This window comes from Macrobrachium nipponense, chromosome 2 (genome assembly GCF_015104395.2).
Source record: "Macrobrachium nipponense isolate FS-2020 chromosome 2, ASM1510439v2, whole genome shotgun sequence".
In the NCBI taxonomy this organism is placed as follows: Eukaryota; Metazoa; Arthropoda; class Malacostraca; order Decapoda; family Palaemonidae; genus Macrobrachium; species Macrobrachium nipponense.
This window is the reverse complement of record NC_087201.1, coordinates 33,632,369-33,659,274: the sequence shown is the minus strand read 5'-3', so window position 1 is coordinate 33,659,274 and position 26,906 is coordinate 33,632,369. Positions and strand designations below refer to the sequence as shown.

The 26,906-nt window shown below is 43.6% G+C and overlaps 1 protein-coding gene across 3 annotated transcripts in view; it reads left to right on the top strand.

Annotated features, from left to right (window-relative positions):
- Positions 1 to 26,906, top strand: part of LOC135220519 (uncharacterized) — a 69,444-nt gene that overhangs the window by 25,051 nt on the left and 17,487 nt on the right. For all 3 annotated transcript variants that reach the window (XM_064257673.1, XM_064257674.1, XM_064257675.1), the window contains exon 2: positions 9,861 to 9,955. The gene's annotated coding sequence lies outside the window, so the exon portion shown is untranslated. The remainder of the gene's footprint in view (positions 1 to 9,860; positions 9,956 to 26,906) is intronic.

Here is a 26,906-nt window from a genome sequence, read left to right as displayed (position 1 = left end):
CCTCGCTCTCCAAGAGTTCCAGGACCGCTTGATGGGACACTCAGTGGTGTTGATGTGCGACAACACCACGGTAGTGGCCTACGTCAACAAACAGGGGGGCCTAGTGTCTCTCCCTTTGTACCAGTTGAATCGGCAGGTGCACGAGTGGGCCGAGGCACACTCAATAGAGCTGTCGGCACGCTACATTCCAGGGAAGAGAATGTAGTAGCAGACACGCTCAGCCGTCGGGATCAGGGTGATAGGGACCGAGTGGTCTCTACACCAGGACGTGGCGGAAAGGCTCTCGACCTGTGGGGGCGACCAGTCGTGGATCTGTTCGCCACCCGGCACAACAGGAAGCTCCAGGTTGTTCTTCTCGGCCGTGCCGGACCCATGGGCAGCTGCAGAGGACGCTCTTCAACACCCGTGGGACAACCTCTTCGTCTATGACCTTTCCCCCGTTCAGCCTGATTCGCAAGGTGATCAGTCGAGCACTGGTCACCCACGAATCTCAGGATGATCCTGGTGGCTCCCAAATGGCCACAGGCCATTTGGTATCCGGACCTGCTGGCTCTTCTCGCAGGAGAACCGAGAGAGATTCCCCCCTTGGCACAACCTTCTCGCCCAGCCACACGTCGAGCGGTACCACCGAGCAGTCCAGTCCCTACGTCTTCACGGCTGGCTGTTATCCACCATCTCTTTGCGAACGAGAGGCTTTTCTCGTAGCGCAGCAACAGAGATGGCTGGAAACGTCCGTCAGTCCTCTGCAGCTGTGTACCAGTGGGAATGGGCCGTCTTCTGTGGTTGTGTCGTAGACGGGGTCTATCTCCTCTCAGAGCCACTCTTCAGCAGGTAGCGGATTTCCTCGTTTTTCTTCGCCGAGAGAAGCTCCTCTCAGTCCCCACAGTCAAAGGATACAGAGCCGCCCTGGCTCTCGTCCTGAAACTGAGGGGATTGGACATCTCGAACTCGTTCGAGATCTCCTTGCTTTATGAGGAACTTCGAAAGGTCTTGCCCACCATCCAGGGAACTCAGGCCCCCTGCGTGGGATGTGACTCTCGTCCTTAGGAGTTTGACTCGAACGCCGTTACGAGCCACTCCGAGAGTCGTCAGACAGGGATCTGACCCTCAAGACCCTCTTCTTGCTGGCCCTGGCATCGGCGAAGAGAGTAGGGGAACTTCATGGTCTTTCCTATGATGTACGACACTCCAGGGGATGGGGATCTGTGACGCTCGATTTCGTCCCGAACTTCGTTGCGAAAGACTCAGAAACCGTCGGTCCCTGACGACAGGTTCGAGTCCTTCACGATTCCCTCCCTAATGGACTTCACCGATAATGATGCGGATGAGATGCTGCTTTGTCCTGTGAGGGCGCTACGGCGCTATCTGAAGAAAACTCGACACCTCAGGCCTGAGTGTCGACGCCTCTTCGTTAGCACCGGGGTAACCAAGAAAGAAGTATCCAAGAACACTCTTTCATTCTGGCTGCGTGAGGTCATCAGGAGGGCGTATGAGGCTGATGGTAGTGACGACATCCGTACGTCCCGTCCAAGAGCTCACGAAGTCAGAAGTATTGGCCCCTCGTTGGCGTTCGTAAGACTTCTCCGTGGCGCAGGTCCTGAAGGCAGGGGTCTGGTCTAACCAGACTACTTTACGTCCTTCTACCTTCGGGATATTGCCCACAGGTCCTTGGATACCTTTCCTTGGGACCCGTGGTGGCTGCTCAACAAGTTGTGTAGCTAACCCAGACCCTCGCAGGCTGAAACAGCATCGAGTCCTGGTGTGACTGTGTGGATGGATGTGTGAGTGAGTGAGTGACTGGCTCCCTCTTCCCATCTTTTCCTCCTCCTCTACCTGTGGGCAGAGGGCCACGGTCGTCACTACGCTGGATGAGGACGAGATGCAGGTGAGCTATATGACAGAGCCCCATCCTATCCCTTTCACTAGGGGATAGGAGCAGAATATCCACCACATTCCTCCTATACAAGGGGGGGGAAGTGGATGCCTACAAGAGTCAAACCCATGACTTTATATTTGCTCCTGTACAGGACAACAAGTTCTTACATTGCTGGTACGAAGAGATACGCTTGCCTCTCTCTTAGTACTCGGTCCAGAGGTCTGACCATTGATCCTGCGGTGCACACCCCGATCAATCGGACAGAGGCTTGGATCCCTCCCTCGCTCTTACGACAGGGAGACTTCCAAGGTTGGGCGAACACCAGTCTGTTCACAAAAGACTCTGATTCCTCCCACCAAGAAGTGAGTCTTCCTATTGTAAAAAGGACCGAAGGTTTGTATGCCGTGTCGGAACAAATGACAATTTGTCCAAAATTGCATTTTTCCTAACTATACAAACCTGAGGTCCTTTTACACATAGCCCCACAACCTCATTGCCACCCTCACTCTGCATTTTTGTTTGCTGGGCCCAAAGCAGTGATTTGTTTTGCCTCTCTCTTAGTATCGCGTCCAGAGGTCTGTTTACCATTGATCCTGCGGTGCACACCCCGATCAATCGGACAGAGTCTTGGATCCCTCCCATCGCTCTTACGACCATGGGAGGACTTCCAAGGTTGGGCGAACACCATTGTTCTGTTCCACAAAAAAGACTCTGATTCCTCCCACCAAGAAGTGAGTCTTCCTATTTGTAAAAAGGACGTCGAAGGTTTGTATGCCGTGTCGAACAAATGACAATTTGTCCAAAATTGCATTTTTCCTAACTATACAAACCTGAGGTCCTTTTACACATAGCCCCACCTCATGCCACCCCTCACTCTGCAGTTTTTGCTTGGGCCAAAAGCAAAAAGTGATTTGTTTACCTCCCAGTCGCGCGCGCGCGCAGCTCGTCGGACAAGCAGTTAACTACCGAACCCTTGTTCGAAAGCTTACGACCTATCCAGCTGCCGCTAGTACCTTCCTATTGTAAAGACCTCAGGTTTGTATAGTTAGGAAAAATGCAATTTTGGACAAATTGTCATTTTTTAAAGAAATAAATTGTAATTTTTCTGACTATACAAAACAGGTTCTTTACATTTCATGCCCATCTCATGCCACCTGGGCCAAAAGGCAAATTGGAATGCTTACATCTGGGTAGGAGGGCCTACTGGATGGTTGTTAACTGCCTAATCACTGTTTGATAGTTCAACAGCCATTTCCAGCTTCACTGAAAGTAATTTCTAATGTAAAGGACTTCATGTTTTGTATAGTTTGGAAAAATGCATTTAACTTTTAAAAATTGTGATATTCAATGCTATCTTTATGATGAGCAGTTGGGGGAACATAGATATGCAATAACAAGGGGAGGTGTGAACAATGCTTTATTCATGCACCTATCATCAGCTAACCAATGTTGATTGGCAAAACAGTAAATAGTTATATAAAACAAACTATACATACAGGTACTATCCGACTTACAACCTACTCGACATACGACCACTCGTACTTACAACCTTACTTCAGACGGTTGACCATTGGGTTACTTGGCACGGGCATTTTTCATGAGAACTCTCATCACTCAGGCATGGAACTCTACACTCTGAGCTCAGTTTCGAGTTACCCTGCCCTATCTCCAGCATCATTTGGTATTAACTGTACTGTAGACTGAATTGCAAACCAATTTACGTAAGAATCGACTTCTGACATGCATGCAAGAACCTGACCCCATTGTAACTCAATGCCTGATTGTACGTAATATATACTATTACATAAATTATTAAAATGTATTAGTATTAGTACATTATGGTAAAAAGATTGAAATAATGATTGTACATTACATTACAGTACTAAGTAGGCACTTATATAGCAAAGGTTTGATAGTATACCCTACCCAGTATGTTGGCCACTTTCTAAGGTTCGACTTACATCCAATCCGACTTACAACCAGTGGGTCGGAACCAAACTTGGTTGTAAGTAGGATAGTACCTGTACACTGAAAAGGAAGAGTTGAGACTGCTCTTATTAGGGCAGTACCTAATTTTAACCTAACGATAGATACTAAAAGCTTGACAGTTTGTTGTCCTTTATTATGTCATTCAAGCAGCCAACCTTAATGTTATCAGGTCGTAGAACATTTAGCAGATTTTTTCACATAAGTGACTTACCAAACAATTACATTAGCTGTACGCTTTCTTACCTGGCAGTCGAAAATTCAAATTCCTGGTGGCGGTAGCAGCGCTGCCATTGTTTGTGTAGGTGATACAGATCCCGCCCACTTTCAGGAATACCTGGTACTGCTGAGCCTTAAGACTTCAATTCGTTTTCTGCCGGCCACGGGGTAACACTGGTGGTTTGTTGTTGCAGTTGAGTTTCGTTGCCAGTGTGGATTTTTTCTTTTTGGTGATGTACAATTTCTTGGTTGGCTTTTTTGCTTCATCAATTAGCTGCCTAGTTATTAACAAGTTATTACGAAGATGTCTGATGCTAGTTCTTCAGTTAGGTTTTGCAGCAGTGGCTGCAAAACTAGATTAGCTAAACTATGTTACGATCCGCACTCCAAATGTGTTAAATGTAGGGGTCAGTGCTGTAGCAAGAAATTAACTTGTGATGAGTGCCGTAGTTGAGATGAACAAGGTTGGAAGACTTTTCAAGCTCATTTGGATAAGATGGACAAAGATAGGAAAAGGAAAGCAGCTCTTAGAGCAGGTAGTAAAACTAGAGTAGAGACAACTCCCGTGCCTTTAGAGGCAAACAAACCGTCACTATATTCTCCACTTTTATCGAATATTTCACCTATTGATAGTCCTCCAACTTCAGTACCAATTACTCCAGACCAGGTATCCCATGTTTCCGATCCCAACACCATTTCCTTGTTGGAGTCTAAGATGGACAAGAAATTTGAGTTCCTGGCAAAATCCATTATGGATTTGGGTATGTCGTTTCATGCGTTCGTAGAGAAGTTCAAGTGAAAAGGCCAGTGTTAGGCCAAGTGTCAGAGTCGTGTCCGAGGAGGCGGCTGTCCGTTCCCCGTTTTCCTAGACGAAGGTCCCTGTCCCGCTCCCCAGCTCCTGGGAGAAGACAATACCGGGCCGGTCGAGTCGAAGGAGACTGGGGGAGTTTCGCCCTACGGACAGATCGCTGACTCCTTTCCGTCGACGTAGTCGACTCTGGCTAGTTGCCAAGGAAAACTCCGCTGGAAAAGGCGTAGATAAATAACAGTGACGCGCAGTTGTTGTCCGACTCGAAGTGCTGTCGCCTGTGTCGAGGCGAAAAGTGTGGAGTGATTTAGTGTCGCGTCCTTTGAAGAGACATGCCCAGAGTATGAGAGGGATGTCGTCGCCTGTTAAGAAATCCAAGGAGCACTGAAGTCCACCACAACCTTCCTGCAGTTTTGCGCCGGACCAGTTTTTCTGAGAAGATCGTCAGTCGCTCTTCAGATAGCATAACTTTGGACAGAGTCAGACGCTCACGTGCGTTACAGCGCTTGGGCGCTTGCGAGACTGACTCGCCTCATTGTGTATCGATAGGAGTTTCGACTCGTTTACCTCATTTGTCTCGAGCTGTTTCGACTTGTTCGCCTTATTCGCCTCGAGCTGCTTCGACTCGTTCGCCTTAAGCTGCTTCGACTCGTTCGCCTTAAGCTGCTTCGACTCGTTCGCCTTAAGCTGCTTCGACTCGTTCGCCTCATACGTCTCGTGTTGTTTCGACTCCCAGTCGTTCGTTTTCGAAGAAGAGCCACGACTTTGTCTTCGCCTAAGGATGATTCGAAGGCCAAACCCTTGCTAGAGGATCCTGCTTTGGGTCCCTTTAAACATCAACTTCAAGAATTGATGGTCTTTTTGAAGAAGACAACGAGCCAGGCGGAAGAGGAAGACAGGGTATCGGCCGTCCTGTTGGAAGAGGAAACTCAAGACCAGGATTCGAAGCCCTCTTCTGCTTATTCTAGTCTGTTAAGGTTTCTTTTACAGACTTCTCCGGACTTTTTTGAACCAGCTTCGCCTTCTTCACTTCCGTCGATGTTTGTGAAGGATAGGAGATCAGCGCCTTTGGGGTTACCGAAACCAGTTCTTTCTCAGTCCTCAAAGAAAGCACTGAAGGGAGTAGAAGAGTGGCTTGCTAAGAAGAGGGAGTCAGGCTAGGCTTCGTTCGCCTTCCCTCCGTTGAAGCTACAGAATAAAACAGGTTTTGCATATTCAACTTCCCTGTCAGATATATACTTAGCTTTAGACTCCGTCGTTCCCGACAGAAACTCAAATTTCGCGGCACAAGCTACAGGTAGGTCAGGTGATCTACCGCCCTGCCACTGGGTGGCAGGACTAGGAACCATTCCCGTTTTCTAATCAGATTTTCTCTGTTGCCGGTTCCGACAAGATCGTTGTTGGTTCCTCCTGACCTGCTTTTCGATTTTCATTGCCTTTGATCTTCTGGACTCCTTTTTGGTGACGTATTGGATCGTTGGTTTGGCATACGCTATTTGTGGACTGTTTATTGGATTTCGCTTTGGATTTTTCTCAGGATGTCTGACTCTAGTTATGTAATTAGGGTGTGTGTGAATAAGGGTTGTAACTTGAGACTACCGAAGGGTTCAGTATATCCTCACACAGTATGTAATCCTTGTAAGGAATGTGAAAATATGAGTGTGGAGGAATGGAAGACTCTAACTTCCTACTTAAGGAAGTTAGAAAAGGATAGGGTTAGAAAAGCTTCTTCTCGAAGCTTGAGTAGGTCTCGTTCTAACGAGCCAGTTAGTCTGATGATAGTACCTATCCAAGAAGTAGTTGTTGCATCCTCCCTCACAGTATCAGCTCCTTCACCCTTCACCGAACCTGCAGATTCGTCTATGGAATTAGCGGATTTGAAGGCTGCCCTCAAAAGGATGGAGCTCAAAATGCGAGCTCTTGAAGGTAAGCACAGTGCAGTGAATAGCGATTGCAGTGTACCCAGTGCAGTGGAGGGGGCACCTGATCGGCTCTGCAACGCTCCCAATCCTAGACCTCTTCCAAACTCCCAGGCCCAGAGGAGGAGGAATGTCGAAAGCCTTACGGAGGTTGTGGAGAATCCCCACCGATCAGGCGTCCCTTCGGCAGGTTCTGTGTCGTCCCAGACTGCCAGGGATCGCCGTTGCAAAGGCATCCTCAAAGAGTGCTTCTCGTCGTCCGATTCCGCTTTGCCCAGGCGCAGTTGGAGTTCGACAGAGCAGTCATGTCCTTTGAAGAGGAGTTAGAAAGCTCCCACCTTGAATTCAAGCCCTGAGCGCTTCCCAGAAGGTTCTCCTGTGGGTAGAAAGAGAGCCCTGTTTTCGCCAGCTTTCGGCTGGGAGTCTCCTTCGTACTCCAGACCACCTTCCCCTTCTTCAGACAAGGATTGGGAAGATTCTACGACGAAGATTCTCCGTACCATGCAGGAGCAAATTTCGTCTCTGGTGGGAGTACTTATGAAGGATCCTCCTTGCAGGAAGGACAATTCTCTCCCTGTTAAGAGATCCTCTCGTCCCATAGACGTACCAAGTTCCAGGCTCCTCTCCCCAGCTCCTCGTTCCCAGTGGAGATCTTATGATCCTCCCACTTCTTGCTCGTCTCCTCGGAAGCTCGAGGCTGGGGAACGCTTAGAGACCGAGCCCTCGTCTCCTTCCGATCAGGAAGCGCCACCCAGCTGTGAGGCACCAGCCAAGCGCGAGGCACCAGTCAAGCGCGAGGTTCTTCCCAGGCGCATGTCACCAGCCAGGCGCGAACCGCTTTCCAGCCGCAAGTCGCTTACCGGGTGCGAGCCTTCTACTAAACGCGAGGCGCCAGTCAGGCGTGAGGCGCCTTACGAGCGAGAACCTTCTTCCAGGCGCAAGCCTCCAACCAGGCATGAGGCGCCAGCCAAGAGCAAGTCGCTTCACAGCCGCGAAGCTGCTGCTAGGCACGAGGCGCCCTCCAAGCGCGAAGCTTCTGTCAGTCGCGAGGCGCCTTCCAAGCGAGAGACTTCTCGCAGACTTGAAACTCTCTCCTTCCTCGATGTTCCAGATGGACATGAGACGCCTTCCAGACGCTCTGAACCTGTGAGGCACGAAGCACGTCCTAGCAGCTTTGCTCCTTCTTGCAGCAAGACGTCTTGCAATAACTAGACTCCTACCAGATTAGAGGAACCTTCCAGGCGCCAGTTCGAAGATCGCCGCCCCTGGACCAATCTTATTCAGACAGAAGGCCCTCTTCTCTAGAGCGGAGACTTGTAGGACCAGACAAGAGCTCCTCTCCTCGTAGGCGCTCTCCTTTATGTGATCGCTCTTCCCTTAACAGGACGGCGAGGCAAGAGCTTGAGGAGATTTCTGACGAAGAATCTCCGAGGGTAGCGGCTCTGTCGGACTACAAAACCTTAGCGGCTTTGTTAGTTCAGGAGTTTGGCGACTCCCTCAGTCCATCCGCCCCTCCTTCTCCTCGTTCTTTGTTTTCAGGCACAAAGAGGACGAAAACCTCCTCCTTCCTGAGAATGCGCCCAACCATTTCCATGAAGAAAGCTCTCCAGTCCGTAGGGACTTGGTTTAGCTCTAAGGAGGAGGCAGGAAAGACTGTCTTTGCCTGTCCTCCCTCCAAGCTCTCAGGAAGAAGGGGTATTTGGTATGAGACTGGGGAATGCATGGGACTGGCTCTTCCTTTGTTTGCAGAAGCAGATTTCTCCACTTTAGTGGATGCTTCGAGGAGACATGCTCTGCCAACTGCTAAGACCACATGGGGTATGTCTGAGATGGACCATCTCCTCAAGGGATTATTCCATGTCCTGGAAGTCTTTAACTTTCTGGACTGGTCCCTTGGGGCGTTGGCCAAAAAGACACAGGACCCGGACTTCCTTAAACCAGAAGTGCTTCACAGCGTTTTGCCCTGTATGGACAAGGCTGTCCGTGACGGGTCAGGCGAAGTAGCCTCTCTCTTCGGCGCTGGGATTCTCAAAAAGAGAGCAGTGTTTAGCTCGTTTTTGACTAAATCTGTCTCCAGTTCAGAGGACGTCGTTATTATACGCACCTCTTTCTAGCCAACTCTTTCCTTCTCAGTTAGTGAGAGACATTTCTCGCTCGATAACTGAGAAAGCGACCGAGGATATTTAGTCCAGTCGGCTAAGAAATCAAGACCTGCTGTATCTTCCGTTAAGAAAGAGAGTCGCACTCCTCAAGTGCCCTTTCGAGGAGGTCCTTCTTCTCGATCCTCCTCTAGAAGGAAAGGACCAGAAAAGAGAGGGAGGTCATCTTTCAGACCTTTCAAGAAAGGTAAATGACTCCTTAGTCCTCCAGACGCCAGTAGGTGCCAGACTTCTGAAGTTCTCGGAAGCCAGGGCTCTGAGAGGGGCGGACAACTGGTCCCTCTCAATATACCCACCTTCTGGGTAATGTGGAGTCAGCTAATGTAATTGTTTGGTAAGTCACTTATGTGAAAATGATATTTTAATGATAAAATAAGGTTTCACATATACTTACCAAACAATTACATAATCAGAGCCCTCCCTCCTCCCCACAGATGGACGTTGCGGCTCAACGAATTGAAGTCTTAAGCTCAGCAGTACCAGGTATTCCCAAAAGTGGGCGGGATCTGTATCACCTATACAAACAATGGCAGCGCTGCTACCGCCGCCAGGAATTTGAATTTTTGACTGCCAGGTAAGAAAGCGTACAGCTAATGTAATTGTTTGGTAATAATTTTTTTTTTTTTTTTTTTTTTTTTTTTTTTTTTTTATAGTGGCAGTCCAGTCATGACCAAAAGTGGCTATTGATGTTTTCTCAATTAACGTTTGTAACTTTATTTTTTTATTTAATTTCTGTAATTACCTGAAGAAGAGACTAGTGTTGGTCATGAAACTAGTGAATTTTAATGTTATTAATATATTTATATATTTCCAAAATACGTCAAGATTTTGATTTAAGGATGTGATAATTTAATCCATCTGTATATCTGATAGCTTTAATGTAATCTTTACAGGTATAAGCAGCACCCATGTCTCTTGAATCTCTGAGGAATTAAATTTTCGTATTGGTCATCAGCCTTATGTTAGCTGGATTTTAGTACACATCATGGTGAGTCATTTGGATATTATTGAGCATGCATACATACTGTCTTTTACATTCTCAGAATAATGCATTTCTAAAAGAATGGAGATCTAAAACTGCAGAAAAAATTGGTCAAGCATATGAAAAATTTTCATTGAGTTCCTGTCATAATATATGATTAGTCCTTGAACACCGTTGAGGTATGATGTACAAGTTCCATTAGAAATGCATGAGGTGAGAAATTAGATATCATGTATGTAAAATGTAGTTGAAATGTTGATACCAGATGTGCAAGTTGCCAGAAATGTTTGTTTTAGGAAAACATTTGGTAATGAGAATAGCTGTCTTATATATTTTTATATCTAAAACAAGAATAGTTAGAACATTGAAATGAAAAGGAATAAGAGAAATACTCTAGTATAATACATATATAGCTGGCTTTCATATGTAGAAATAAGTCAATTAGAAGAATACATAGGGTAATGTATAAAGGGTTACATACTGTTTCATGAAGATGGTACAAGCACTGGGATGGCCAGAAGATTCCTCCTATCACATGATGATGTGGGTTTGTTTCAGTCAGAACAAGTGAGTTTTATATATACTTACCCAGTAATTATGAACAAAGCCTACCCTTCTCTTCTGTTATGGACTTTAGAGCAGATAACAAATTGGGCTCTTGGCTGAGTTGTTCCTCTTTTACACCTCACTTTTTTACACCCAAAGTGGGCGGGGTCTGTCACCTACAAGAACAATGGCAATTGCAAATTTCAAATTTCATGCATGACACTTACCTGGCAGGTATATATATAGCTATATTCTCTGTTCGCACTGGCAGAATTTTCAAAACTCGCGGCAACCGCTAGATCACTGGTAGTTCAGGTGATCGCCACCCCGTTCCCGTGGCGCTGGTGCTTGGAATCATTCCCATTTTCGTCAGATTTTTTCTGCCAGCCGAACCGGCAACATCGTTGTGGGTTCCCTGCTAGAATTTCGAACTCGTTAGCTGACTTTCGCTGTACTTTGATGGATTATTGGGTATCGTATTGGAAAGTTGGATTGGCAATCGCGTTTGGAATTTCTTATAATGTCTGATTCTGGTTTAGTATTTAGAGTGTGTGTGAAAGAAGGGTGCAAGGTGAGACTGCCGAAAGCCTCGGTAGACCCTCACACAGTATGTAAGAAGTGTAGAGAGGGTGTGTGTACTTGGGATAATAGATGTAATGAGTGTGAAAGTTTAAATGAGAAGGAATGGAAGACTTTCACTAAATATGTTGAGAGACTAGAAAAGGATAGAGTAAGGAGATCGGTATCTCGGAGTGAGAGGTCAGGCTCTTCTAGTAAGGCCTTGAATTGCTTCTGTTATTTCTCCCCCTCCTCCTTCCCAAGTAGAAGTTGTAGATCCTTTCTCATCAGGTTTCTCCTGCGCCTGCTGCTGTTTCTGAGGATCCTAATTATGTGAAAGTGTTTGCCGCCCTTGCGTCAATGGGCAATCAGATTCAGCGTCTTACAGACAAAGTGGATACTTTTGAGAGTGTCAGTGTAGTGGAGGGGCGGCTGATCGTCTCTCTCGTGCTCCTAGACCTAGGCCTCTGCCAAGCTCCCAGACCCAAGGGAGAAGGCATGTCGACAGTCGAAGGGAGGCGAGAGGGGTTCCCTTACGATCAGTCGTCCCTTCAGGCAGTCCTGTTGCGTCCCAGGCTGCAGCAGTGCGCCATAGAAAAGGCAAAGCGACACTGGGAAGTGTTTTTCTTCTACCGATAGTTCTGCGTCAGGCAGGTATCGACGTTATGTGGAAGAATCGCGTCCGCTGAAGAGGACGCATAGACCTACGTCATTTCAGGATGAACTTGACGCTCAAGAGCGGTGGAGTAGCCCCGAGATTTTCTCATCTAGTGACGATGAAGACGTGGTTTCCGGTTAAAAGGAAGGAAAAGAACTTTTTCGTTCATCAGGACGCAAGACTTCATTTAGACGGCGGTTCGCCTGATAGGAGCCCTCCTTCTGCATCCTGGGCAGTTTCTCCTGTATCTTCTCCTTCTCGTAGACCTCAGGTTCGAGCTTCTCGTCTTCGTTCCCCGCATGCTCAGGCATCCTGTCAGGAAACAGAGACTAAGGACTTTCTTAAGAGATGCAAGGAAGGTTAGCCGATCTAGTTAAATCGTGGGAAACAACGAAACATCCTCCTACGAGACGTAAGGACGCGTCCCTCCCCGTCAAGTCCTCCAAAAGGACGCATGATTGTTTGCCTCCTCCTCATCGCACTTCGGATTCTCGTGTAGGACGCAAGTTACCGGGACAGGACGCAGGAAACGCAATCTCGGAGCGGATTCACGTTTTGTCGACGTTATCTCAGAAGGACGCAGGACGCAGGCGGCAGGAGCCTTCTTCTTCCCGAGAGGTTAGAGAAGATGTTCAGCAGCAAGACCTTGGATTACAAGATGTTTCTTCGGCAGAAGAGGAGATGGAAGACTTAGCGTCTGAAGAAGAGAAAGATGGTGAAAACACCTTTCTTCAGACTACAAGAAGTTAACTGATTGCCTTTTGTCAGTTTTGAAGGGGAATTTCAGCCTTCAGCTCCGATGTCACCCCTTTCTCAATTCTCCAAGAATAAAACACCGAAGAAGTCATCGTTTTTGAAGATGAAGCTTTCAATTACAGCTAAGAAGGCTCTTCAAAGGATCGATACGTGGTTGAAAGAAAAGAGGGAAGCGGGCAAGACTTCTTTCTCCTTCCCTCCAGCCAAATTGGCATCGAAGTCCGGAATCTGGTATGCGACGGGGAAAGTCTCGGCCTGGGAGTTCCTGCCTCCTCCCAGGGGGATTTTTCCAACATTGTTGACAGTTCCCGCAGACATGCTTTGAATTCAGCTAAAGTTTGGTGGACGTCATCAGAGTTAGATCATCTCTTGAAAGGTATTTTCCGGACATTCGAGGTTTTCAATTTTCTTGATTGGTCCTTGGGGGCTCTGGGACGAACCGTGGAAGATAAGGAATCAACTGCTTCGCAACTTCCAAGCAGTATTATGTCCTGCATGGACAAAGCCCTAAGGGATGGGGCGAATGAGTTAGCTTCGCTTTTCACCGCAGGAGTTTTAAAGAAGAGGTCACTCCTGTGCTCTTTTGCTGCAAAGGGCGTTTCTAACGCCCAGAAATCCGAATTGGTTTTTTCCCCACTCTCGGATCAGTTATTTCCTTCGGATCTTATCAAGGATATTTCGCTTTCCCTGACTCAGAAGGCGACGCAGGACCTTTTAACGTCTTCGGTAAGGAAATTTTTACCCACCAAAGTGGTTAAGAAGGCACCTAAGGAGTCAAGACAGGCTAGTCAGCCCTTTCGAGGCAAGTCCTTTTCTCGTCCTTCCTTCAGAGGAAGAAGAGCTCCTTCCAAGAGGGGTTCGAAACCCAGTAATAAACAATGAAGAACAAGTCCTTCAGACATCAGTTGGGGCCAGACTCCAGAAGTTTTGGGAGATTTGGCAAGAAAAGGGAGCAGATCCTTGGGTCGTCACGGTAGCCAAGGAAGGTTACAAGATCCCTTTTCTGAAGAAACCACTTCTTTCGACATCGCCAAGAGAGCTTGGAGCTCACTACAGCGATCCAGGGAAACAAGAAGCACTACAAGAGCAAGTACTTTCTATGCTCAGGAAAGGAGCAATAGAACCTGTTTCTGGATCACTGGTTATCCCCGGGGATTTTTACAACCGGCTTTTCTTAGTAGCGAAATCCTCGGGGGGATGGAGACCAGTACTGGACGTAAGTCAACTCAACTTATTTGTGGAGAAGACAAAATTTACTATGGAGACGACCGATTCAGTACTGGCAGCGGTACGTCCAGGGGACTGGATGGTTACCCTGGACCTTCAAGACGCATATTTTCATATCCCAATTCATGCAGGATCCAGGAAGTACTTAAGATTTGTGATCCACAGGGTCTTTCAGTCAAAGCCCTCTGCTTCGGACTGTGCACAGCCCCACAAGTTTTTACAAGAGTGATGTCAAGCGTGGCGAAGTGGCTACATATTCTAATGGGATAAGAGTGTCTCTATACCTAGACGATTGGCTCATAAGAGCCCAATCAAGAAGACAATGTCTGGAGGACTTAAGAATGACGTTGGCATTAATGAACGAATTAGGGCTGATGGTGAACTTAGAAAAGTCGAATCTGATCCCCAATCAGGAGCTAGTTTATTTGGGGATTCTGATTTCCTCAGCGACTTTTCGGGCTTTTCCATCTCCCGACAGGCAGGCTCAGTGCATCCGGAAAGTACAAGCCTTTCTAGAGAAAGAACAATGCTCTGCACGAGAGTGGATGAGCTTACTGGGGACTCTCTCGTCACTGGAACGGTTCGTTTCTCTAGGAAGGCTTCACATGAGACCCTTGCAAATATTTTTGAACCAAGTCTGGCCAAGAAAATCGCAACCGGATTCCTTCCTGTTTCGAATTCCTCGCAAGATCAAAGAGGAATTACTTTGGTGGCTAACTCCGGGGAAGTTAGCGGAGGGAGCGTCGCTCCAGCAGAAGAGCCCAGACCTTGTATTGTTTTCAGACGCGTCGGACGCAGGCTGGGGAGCGACTCTCGGCCCTCAAGAAGTGTCAGGTCGCTGGAGCAAGGAGGAAGCGTCTTGGCATATAAACAGGAAGGAACTGATGGCGATTTTCTTGGCTTTGAAAGAGTTCAACGCGGTGATCCGCAACAAGGCGGGTGCAGGTTCAACGTGGACAATACCACAGCTCTGGCGTACATCCGCAAAGCAACGGGGGAACGCATTCAGTCTCTCTTTGCAAGTTGGCGGAGGAGATCCTTCTATGGGCAGAGAAGGAAAACGTAACCCTTCTCACCAGGTTCATTCAAGGGGAGAAGAATGTGAGAGCGGACCTGTTGAGCAGGGAAGGTCAAACTCCTGTCAACAGAATGGACTCTTCATCTAGAAGTATGCCAGAGTCTGTGGAAATTATGGGTCGTCCAGGGGTGGACTTGTTTGCGACCGCAATGACAAAGAGATTGACGACTTATTGCTCTCCAGTCCCAGACCGTCAAGCAGTCGCAGTAGACGCCTTTCTTCTAGATTGGACGGGGCTAGATGTGTACGCCTTTCCCCCGTTCAAGATATTAGGAAAGGTTTGAGAAATTCAGGGAGAGTCAAGGGACGAGAAATGACTCTCATAGCTCCCTACTGGCCGGCCCGAGATTGGTTCACAGAGGTACTGGAATGGACAGTAGATGTACCAAGAACACTTCCAGCAAGAGTAGATCTACTCAAACAGCCTCACTTCAACAGGTACCACAAGAACACCCTCGCTCTGGGTCTGACTGCTTTCAGACTATCGAAAGACTTGTCAGAGCGAGGGGGTTTTCTAGAGAGGCGGCCAGAGCTGTGGCCGGAGCAAGAAGAGCCTCGACTATTAAGGTGTACCAGGCGAAGTGGAAAATCTTTCGTAAGTGGTGCAAGAGTCGGAAGATTTCTTCATCCAGTACCTCTGTGACCCAAATTGCCGACTTCCTTTTATATTTAAAGAAGGAAGTAGGGTTGTCAACTCAGACGATTAAAGGATATCGTAGTATGTTGGCCTCAGTATTTAGACACAGAGGTTTAGATATTACCAATAATCTTGATCTGAGAGACCTCATAAGGTCCTTTGGAACAAGGAAGGAACACCGATACAGAACTTCCTGGAATCTCGATGTGGTCCTGAAATTCTTAGGAACTAATAAGTTCGAACGGATGGATCAAGCTTCGTTTAGAGATATCTCGAAAAAGACCAATCTTTTTGGTGGCCTTGGCCACAGCTAAAAGGGTTAGTGAGCTGCAAGCAATTAGCAAACATGTTGGCTGGAAGCATGACAAGGCAGTTTGCTCGTTTCAGGAGGTTTCTTGGCCAAGAACGAGAATCCAGCTCATCCCTGGCCAAGGTCTTTTGAGATTATGGGTCTTTCAGATTTGGTAGGATAGGACAGGAACAAGAGAGAGTTCTCTGTCCAGTAAGGTCTTTGCGCTATTATATAGAAAAAAACCAATAATATTAGAGGAACTTCAGAATCACTGTGGTGCTCTGTGAAGGACCCTAGCAGAGCAATGACCAAAAATGCTATTGCCTTTTTGCCTCAGGGAACTGATTAAAGAATCACATATATTATGCCAAGAAGAAAATTTCGGCATCCTTAAGGTTGAAGGCCGCACGAAGTGAGAGCAGTAGCTACTTCCTTGGCATTTAAAAGAAATATGGCCCTCAAAGATATCATTGAAAACGGACTGTTTTGGAGGACTAATTCAGTTGTTTGTTGGGGTGTCATTACCTTAGAAACGTCAAAACAACATTTGACAACTGTCAAACGTTGGGCCCTTATGTATCCTCAGGAGCAGTATTGGGCAAGGGAGTTTCCACCCCACTTAACTTACTAACATGCTAGGTATTTTAATTAAGTGGTGTTGTTTTATGGTTGTCTGAGAGGGTTATTTCCTCTTCAGTCTGTGAAGTGTAGTGTGTTATGTTAGCTTTGTGTGTGGTTCAGGTGGTCTAACTTATCCTAGCATGAATGCCCGTGGTAAGAGAGGGCTAGGGTTTCCTGTCAACAAATTGGTCCCGTCCAGTTGTCAGACCCTTGTATTTAGCTTCATCAACTATTAGGTCATGTCCTAGTTGGGAGCTACTAAGGTTTAGCAGGCTAAGAGGCAGGATTTATGAAGTCAGCTACCTTAGCAGGTAAGGAATCTAAGAGTATTTGGGATTTATTTTAAATTTTAAAACTTACAATGTTGCTGTCTTTGACCCACCTCCAAATGTGTCAATCAGCTATATATATACCTGCCAGGTAAGTGTCATGCATGAAAATGATGTTATTATGATATAACAAAGTTTCATGTATACTTACCTGGCAGGTATATATAATTAAATTCCCACCCACCTCCCCTCAGGAGACAGGGTTTCAGAGAAAAATCTGACGAAAATGGGAATGATTTCCGAGCACCAGCGCCACGGGAAACGGGGTGGCGATCACCTGAACTACCAGTGATCTAGCGGTTGCCGCGAGTTTTGAAAATTTCTGCCAGTGCGAACAGAGAATATAGCTATATATATACCTGCCAGGTAAGTATACATGAAACTTTGTTATATCATAATAACATCATATTTAACCCCCCATACATGATCACATATAGCTTCGGGGCAGTGGACAGGTATCGTAGATATATGATCAAGATTTAACACAATATAGTTAACATCCTTTTGCAGGAAAAAGGTTCCTAGTTCCATATATCACTATTGGCAACTCTTCAGATCACCCTATAAGAGTGAGTGAGCTGAGAAGCCCTCAGTCTTCCCTGAGGTGGTAAGGAGGAATGTGGTCACAAATTCCCACCCAAGGATGTGTTGTAAATATTTTACAATAAATACACTGAGAATTTGTTCCCTGCTTTATTTCTCATCTTTTATGATACTGTTTGAGATGTAATTTCAATTTGACAAAGAAAAAAGAAATAATAAAAGGAATGGTTATAACTTTGTAAAATTATCAAATTTTTATGACTGTCACAGGGAAAAGAAGCCAGCAAGGGGTGGGAAATATTCACTTACAACTTTCTGTGGAAGGTACAGAAATTTTTTTAGAATTTTTTTTCTTATACCATGTGAATATACATATCTTCCACTTTCCATTGATTAGTTTTTTTTTCTAGTTTTTCTTTTAACCCTTAAACGCCGATTGGACGTATTAAACGTCTATATAAATTGTCTGTTGGGTGCTGATTGGATGTATGGTACGTTGATATAAAAAAAAAGTTTTAAAAAATTTGCGGAAAAATAGTTATAGGCCTACTAGGCAAAAACTTTTGAATCACGCGCCTTGGGGATGCTGGGGGCTCACGGTTAAGGCGTTGTTTTGTTTACAATCGTTACCCAGGTGCGCAAGCACAAATTTCTTTCTTCTCGCGCTAAAAAGCATCAGCGACACATCTCAGAAATTATTTTGTCACTTTTACATAATTTTTGCACCATTTTATATTAGCCGTTACATGGAGTATTATACAGTAGTATATGAAAATGTGCACAATTTCATGTAGAATACAACAAAAACAACTCAAGGTTGTAGCTTTTATCAGTTTTGAAATATTTCATATAAATAACGATAAGTGTCAACTTTAACTCTACCAAAATGGTAGAAAAATGCAATTGTAAGCTAAAACTCCTTTATTCTAGTAATATTCAATCATTTACCTTCATTTTGCAACAAATTGGAAGTTTCTAGCACAACATTTTGATTTATGGTGAATTTATGAAAAAAAACTTTCCTTACGTCTGCGCAGTAACTCTTCCGAAAAAATCAAATTTTTTTGTCCGGTTGTGGTAATGTTTCCACCATTTTAAATTAGCCGTTACATAAAGTTTTATATATGGAAATGTGCACAATTTCATGTAGAATATAACTAAAAACAACCCATGGTTGTAGCTTTTATCAGTTTTGAAATATTTTCATATAAATAACGACAAGTGCCAAAATATCAACCTTCGGTCAACTTTGACTCGACCGAAATGGTCAAAAAACGCAATTGTAAGCTAAAACTCTTACATTCTAGTAATATTCAATCATTTACCTTTATTTTGCAACAAATCTGAAGTCTCTAGCACAATATTTTGATTTATGGTGAGTTTATAAAAAAAAAAAAATTTTCCTTACGTCCGTGCGGTAACTCTTCCGAAAAAAATCAGAAATTTTTTCGTCCAATTGTCGTAATGTTTGCACCATTTTAAATTAGCCTTTACGTAGAGTTTTATATATGTAAGGAAAGCAGCAAGGAGGAAAATGCCACTTTCAAGGAAATATACCAAGCCAACTTTCTTTCCCTTGGCATGTGGTATCTTTCCCAACCAAAGATTTTACACCAGAGATGTCAAAATGCTTCAAGTGCCTGAAATATAGGCATAATGGCAAAGGAGAGAAATTTGTAGCAAACCACACCCCACAAAGAAATACTCTGATGCCTAAACAAGAGTCAGGAGCAGTTTACCCCAACTCTTTCCTTCACCACCATTCCTAGAACAAGTGTTACAGTGCCAGACTCAACAGTGGTAAAGATGATGAGCACTGCTCCACCTTCAAGATCTTCAGGCAACATACAAGAGTGATAAAGCAAGTGGACGCAAACAAGGATGGAACCACAGCCCCTCTTCCAGCTCGATGACAGTAATCTTTACCACCAAGACCAAGGAAACAGCAGCAGACAATGAAAAGAAGGGTGGACCAAATGCCAAATCAGGAGTAACCTCTTCCTTTCCTTTGCCCTTCCTCCCATTCCAAACTCCATCCCTCCCTCAAAACCTGCAGTTCCCACAATAGGCCTTAGACTTCCCCTTCTTCTTCCTCCTACATGAGGGAAGAGAAGCTGATGACTAGGACAACAAACATGAGCTCAAGAATGAAGAACATGGCCTTGGTCCTGAAGCTGCGAGGAGTGGAGATCTCCTCTTCTATGGAGATTTCCCTCCTTATGAGGAGCTTCGAGAGGCCTTGCCCACCCAGGGAACTCGGGCCTCCTGAGTGGGATGTGACTCTCGTCTTAAGGAGCTTGACTCGTGAACCCTATGAGCCTCTTCGAGAGTCGTCAGACAGGGATCTGACCCTCAAGACCATCTTTCTGCTGGTCATGGCATCGGTGAAGAGAGTAGGTGAACTTCATGGTCTCTTATGATGTGAAACACTCGAGGGGATGGGGATCTGTTTTACTCAATTTTGTCCCAGATCTCAGGAAAGACTCAGAATCCTTTGGTCCCTGACAATAGATTCAAGTCCTTTACAATCCCCTCCCTAAAGGACTTCAGTGGTAATGATGCAGTCAAGGTACTACTTTGTCCCATTAGAGTGCTATGGCGCTATCTAAAGAGAACTCATCATCTCCGGCCTAAGTGTCGATGCCTCTTCGTTAGCTCCAGGGTAACCAAGAAAGAGGTGTCCAAGAATACTATCTTTTTCTGGCTTCGTGAGGTGATCAGGAAAGCGTACTACTTCGAAGGGAGGTTCAACACTGGTACCTTTTGTCCGAGAGCCCATGAGGTGTGAGGCATTGGTCCTACCCTTGCATTCCACAAGAACCTGTCGGTTTCACAGGTGTTGAAGGCAAGGGTGTGGTCCAACCAGACCACTTTCACCTCCTCCTACCTTTGGGATATTACCCATAAGTCCTTGAAATACCTTTTCCTTGGGACCCATGGTGGCTTCTCAAAGTTGTGTAGCTTACCCAGCTCCTCATAACTGGACAGGGTTGCATCTCGCCTTTGTGTAACCGTATGAATGGGTGTGAATGAGAGTGTGACTGGCTTCTCTTCCTCCTTCATTCTACTCTCTTCCTACGGGCAGAGAGCTGCAGTCATCACATACTGGAAAGTGCGGTTGATGCAGGTAAACTATATTACTGAGCTCCATTCTTTCCCTTTCAGTAGGGTATAGAAGCATATATCTGTCACTTCCCTAACAAGGGGGGAAGTGGACACTAGCATGAGACAAACCCAATACTATATATTTGTCATCTTGCTTTCAACTATAAGTTCTTGTTTTGCTATTCATAAGAGGCTACGCTTGCCTCCCTCTTATGAATTGCTCCAGAAGTCTGACCATTGGTCTTGCAGTTCTTACACTGATCAATTGGACAGGCTAGATTCCCCCTTGCTCTTATGACCAGGGTGGGAGTCTTGGTTGGGCGAACACCAGTCTGTTCACAAGACTCGGATTCCTCCCACCAATCAGTGAATCTTCCTTATGTAAAGGACCGAGAGTTTGTATTATGTGTAGGAACTAATCACATTTTTTTTTAAAGCAAATTGTATGTTTCCTAACTATACAAACCTGAAGTCCTTTACATTTTGGCCCACCTCATGCCACCCTTCAATCTGTTCCTGGGCCTAAAGCAAAGTGGGATGGTTACGTCCAGTCGGGCAGGACTCCCCGACTATCGGACAAACAGTTACTGCCTAACTACCTTGTTATTCTCTTACGACCGATTTTCCAGCTACGCTGAAAGTAATTCCTTATGTTAAAGACCTCAGGTTTGTATATTTATGAAAAATACAATTTACTTTAAAATAAAAAATTGTGATTTTTCTTGGTATCTGGATGAAGAGTAAAGAGGTTGTATAGTAGCTTACCTCAGATCAGGATGCTGGAGACCGTATGTAAATCTTACCTCCCTCAAATTTTTTTGACTGACTTTGTTTTGGATGATGTCAGTATGTTTGGTGGGGAGATTGATTTGGAAGGGAGATTTTCTTGCTTTGGTGAACCTGAGGGATTCATATTGCTTCATTGTAGTCCTTCAATCCTCAAATTACCTTCAATTAGTATAAGAGAAGTTATTCCAATTTGAGGCCTTCAGCTTTGGCTTACAGCCTGGCCTCATTGTGTTGGTATTCATTTTCAGGGGTGACTGCCCTTGAGCCCGCTGGTCAACCTAAAAATGTCCAATGTGTCCCTTTCCACAAAAGTTTGTGTGGGGGATGTGAATTAACATCCTACTGGAGTATATGTGCTTGTCTAAGGACATAATCCATTGTCATGAGATAGCCATCAGATTTAAGTGTTGCCCTTGCCTGATGACCAAGTCCACTTCAGAATCCACTTTACTCAACTGCGGTTGGCAGGAAGTTGGAAAGACATTGTTAGTGTTGGTGAACCTGCTGGCTCTTATGAAAGTTTTGCTGGTATGGGGCCTTCTTTGTTGGCAGCAGGAAGATAATTTTCAATGATTTTATCATTTCTCCAGAACTTGAGGTCCCATTGTTCATGGATTCATTTATATGACTTGGGTAACTCATTTTTCGGATCTTTAAGTGAAGGTTCTCGTGACCTAAGAAGCATTGTAAGCATATAAATTTCATGGAGGTAAGAGCTGTTCTCTGCAAAGTTTTATAATAAACTTATGACCTACATAGCCTGAGGTTCATTTGCTTTGTTGGCTCCCAGTAAAGTTATTAATAATGGTGAAGTAAATACAGTATAATTTAGTAAATTTTTATTTGAAATAATGAGAGAGAGAGAGAGAGAGAGAGAGAGAGAGAGAGAGAGAGAGAGAGTTACTAGGAGTTACAAGGATTAGGATGTCTCAAAGACTTGTTAGTCCATCCGAGGAGACATCGAGTGCTCACTTATCTGTAGGAGCAGGTTTTACTGTGCATTCATAGTGTCCTAAGGATTTTGTCTAACTTTCTTTTAAACTCTTCCACACTGTTGCTGTTTACAACTACTGGTGGCAGTTTATTCCACGTCTCACATATCTTTTATGTAAAGAAGTTCCCGCAATGGGAGGTGTTGTATCTCTTCAGTTCTAGTTTCCATCCATTATTTCTTATTTGGTTTTCGTTTAATTTAAATAGGTTACTTTCTACTTTTGTTATGCCTATCAGTATTTTGAATGTTTCTATTAGTTGTCCTCACAATCGTCGTGTTTCTAAGCCATACATGTTCAGGCTTCTAGTCGTCTTCAGTAACCTATTTGCCTGATGGATGGAATTAACTATTGATGTGTAGAGCTACAGCACCTGCAGCACAGTTTCCTTGTTTCTGTATTTGAATGGCCTCTTTATGTATCCTACTAGTTTCTGTGCCTTCTTTTCTGCACTGTTTTGTGGATTTTAAGTTCTGGGTATTAATGACTTCAAGGTCCTCTTGTTCTACACTATTTATGTCATTCCCAAGCAGCATGTAGCTGGCATGAGGGTTGTTTATTCCTATTTGTAGCATTTTACACTTATTTACGTTAAAGCATTTGCCATTTTTTTTTACCACTCCTATTTTCATTAGATTATTTCTTATTTTCCACTGCATGTGGGTCTGCTGCATTTACGCCTAGTTTGGTGTCATCTGCAAATTTGGCTATCCTGCTAGTTAAGCCTACATCAATGTCATTAATGTAAATCAAAAACAAGAGAGGGCCAAGGGGAACTCCACTTGTTACATCTGCCCATTCTGATTCTTCACTATTTATTACTACTCTGTTTTCTATAAGTTAGCCAGTCTTCGACCCAGTCTGCTGTATCTCCTACAATTCCTAAAGCTCTAACTTTTGTCATCAGTTTCTTGTGTGGGACTTTGTCAAAGGCCTTTTGGAAATCTAAGTAAAGTTCAGTGATCCATCTGGTGAATAGTTAGAACCCGTGAATAGTTGGAACCCCTTTAAAAATGCTAAAAACAGCCTATTTTGTTAGTTAAAACTCAAGAAAAACCCACGAAAAATTTTTATACTTGGTTTTTTTAATAGTTTTATCACAAAAAGTGCATTTTATGATGAAATTGATAAAAAAAAAAAACTCAGGAATTTGTGGATATTTCTCATAGAAAAATACCGTGAATATGCAAATTTTCCGCGAATAACGCGGGGAAACGTTCCCGAGAGAAATCCGTGAATGTGTGAGTCCGTGAAGCCGGAGAACATGAATACGGGGGAGGGGGGGTCCACTGTATATCTATTGCTCTACTACTGTAGATACGTAGCATGTTATGAAGAAACTCTAAGAGGTTTGATAGGCAGGATCTGTTTTGTCTGAAATTGTGTTGACTGTTTAACAATAAGTTGTTTTTATCTATGTGATCCAGAATTTGATCTGCAATTATGGACTCGAAAATCTTGCAAACGACCGACGTTAGCAGATTGGTCTATAATTTCCCGGCTCTCCATTTGGACCTTTTTTGTAAACTGGAGGCACATTTCCTAGTTTCCATCCTTTTGGTGCCTTTCTTTGTTCAGCCCTTTTCCTGTAGAGTTTATGTAGGTGAGGAATTATCTCCTCTTTTAGCTCTCTTAATTTCGCTTGGATGAATCCCATCCGGGCCAGGAGATTTGAATTTCTTGAGTTTGTCTATTTTGTTTTTAATGTCCTCTTCTGTAAATATTATTTTGTCCAATGGATCTGCCCCTTCATATTTAATAGCAGGTTCCGGTATTGAGGTAGTGTCTTCAGTTGTGAATACACTAGTAAAAAGACTTATTCAATAACTCTGCTTTTTCCAAGTCCAAGTTCACCAGGTTACCTCTAATGTCCCATAGGGGACCTATGCTATTTTTGATTGGTTTCCTACTTTTAACATGGGCAAAGAATTCTTTTGGGTTTTCTTTACAAACTGATGCAACTCTCTTATCCATATTTAGGGTTTTCTTTACAAACTGATGCAACTCTCTTATCCTCATTTATCTTTGCATTTCTTACTAATTTGTCCACCAATCTACAGTTTTTTATGACCTGCTTGCTTCTTTTGGTGTTGGGTATGGGTTCATTGATTTGTGCAATCTGTCTCTTTCTCTTATCTTATTTTTAATTTCCCTGTTGAACCACTTTGGCTGAGGGTTGCTATTTGTTAGTACAGTAGTACCTCGAGATACGAAAGGCTCTACTTACGAAAAACTCGAGATACGAAAGCCAATGCGAAAAATTTGACTGCTCTACATACGAAAAGTTTTCAAGATACGAAAGGTTGTTGCTGTAAAGTCCCGAGATTTACCCGGACCACCGAGAACAATTTTAAAACTCCCGCGCCGCCAACTGAGTAAACTCGCCACCATCCTTCCGCTCTCCCATTGGTTCCTGATGCTAGTCACCCCATAAGGTCCTGCTCTCCTATTGGTCAGCATTTACCCCTTGTGCTTTAAGTATTCTATTGGTAAAAGGATGCTGTAAATTGAAAAACTTATTCATGCAATACATTTAATTAAAAAATAACATTAGGTAAAGATAGAATAAAGAATAGAAATGAATGGTTATTATACTGTTTGGTAGTTTCAGTAGTTGAAGAGAGATAATGAAAATTTATGGCTTACTGTGTAAAGTGATTGCTTGTCGATCGTTCGATACTCGTGAGTGCTGGATGTAAACAGACGTTTGGAAGCTTTTTTTTGTTTGTTTATTATAGTTAATGGTTACTTAATAATTATTTTAAATGAGTACATGCAATACATTTAATAAAAAAAATTGTGAATTAGATATCATAAAATATAAAATATATCAGACTGCCAACAAATACGGATTTTTTAGAATTCTTCTTCTGTTTTATTATTACGTTATGTATGCGTATGTTTCATTATAGCTGTCAGTAACTCGGTATCTCCATTAGGTAAAGATAGAATAAAGAATAGAAATGAATGGTTATTATACTGTTTGGTAGTTTCATTAGTTGAAGAGAGATACTAATGACAATTTATGGCTTACTGTGTGCTAGGAAAAATGATTGCTTGGCGCTCGTTCGATACTCGTAAGACGGGTAAGAGCTGAATGTAAACAATAGATTGGAAGGTTTGTTTTTTGTTTGTGTATTATAGTTAATGATTAATTAATAATTATTTGAAATGAGTACATACTGATTATTTATACATTTTATTGGCATATTCTAAGCTTTTAGCTCTTAGGTTTAGATGTCAGAATCATATTTATACATTTTATTGGCATATTCTAAGCTTTTAGCTCTTAGGTTTAAATGTCAGAATCATAGACTAGGCTACAGTAGCAACCGCTAACATAGGCTAGGCTTATTGCTAAGGGACATATGCCAAAGTCTTAATATATGCAGTAAAAATGGGGTTGAACATTTCATGCAGTTGAATATTACTCAAGTATGTACAGTATTTTGCCTTTTTGGAGTCATATTTCTTCCGTCGGATCGGCATTGTAACCCTAGAACATGTGTTTTAGGCCTGGAAATATAATTTACTGAGGTGTTTTTGGAGGGCTTGGAATGGATTAGCCATTTTACATGTAAAATGTGTTCCAAGGTACGAAAAACTCATGATACGAAGGCCGCCTCGGAACGGATTAATTTCGTATCTCAAGGTACCACTGTATTTGCTTTAATGGTATACATCTAGAGTGTTTTTCTTTGTATTCCTAATGAAAGGCTTCCCAGTGCTTATCTATGCCTGTGTTCTCATCGTACTCTAGATTTTTAATATTCTCCTTTAGCTTTTTTAGGTCTTGTAGATATTAGTCTAATCTCATTAATATTTGCTCTTTTTTATGTTGAACATTAATTTAAAATGAGATAATTTCATGGTCGCTTTTGCCTAGATTTGCACGTACTGAAAGGTCGGATACTATAGACTATCTCCCATTGAGGACGATGTCAGAGAGAGAGAGAGAGAGAGAGAGAGAGAGAGAGAGAGAGAGAGAGAGTTTTATGTTGAGGCGTCCTCAAACCTCCTCAAACCTGCTGAATTTTAAGATCTGTGTATAATTTTCTTTAATTTTTTTACATTGTGTCTTTAGAGATTATTTTGTGGTAGTATGGCAGTAAATTTATTTTGATAGAGTTTGGATTTATAATGTTACTTATCTTCTTAAATTGAACCATATGTTTATGTAATTTAAGGATATCCAATTGCTAATGATATACACCACAGTGTATGGGAAGGGAACTCGCATGGCAAGACACAAGTGTGGAAAGTTTTCAGTTTATATAGTGTCAGTTACAGGAAGGTGGAAATGTGTATTATCCATTATCATGTCAACGATAATGGATGTTAATTTTATAGAGTTTGAATGTTGCTAGTATCCATTACGTACACTGAACTTGGAAAGCCTTTGTTTTATTACTTGTGGGCTTATAAAAAGCATCTCTGTGTAGTACATTTAATGTGTTTATCTGTATAAGGGACAACTTAATGCTAGTTTATATTATTAGCTTACAGTCACTGCTATTTTGCACATTTTGCAAGTTAAAGTAATGTATATTGTAGTACCAGGAAGGTAATTGTACAAGTTCCATTTAGATCTGTGGTGTGTGGGTGTAATGAATGTTTTAGTCCTTAGTTGTTTCTCAGCTTAGTATTTTGTAGTATACGAATAAAACTGCTGGAATCACAAACTGTTGAATAATCATACATATAAACCTAATGCCAAGTCAACATATGGCTTGCCTATCCAGTGTAACATTTTTAGTACCCACACATTACATTATGAGTGACTTTTGTGGTTATAAAGTTAAAGAGGGAAATAGTACAGTGATATA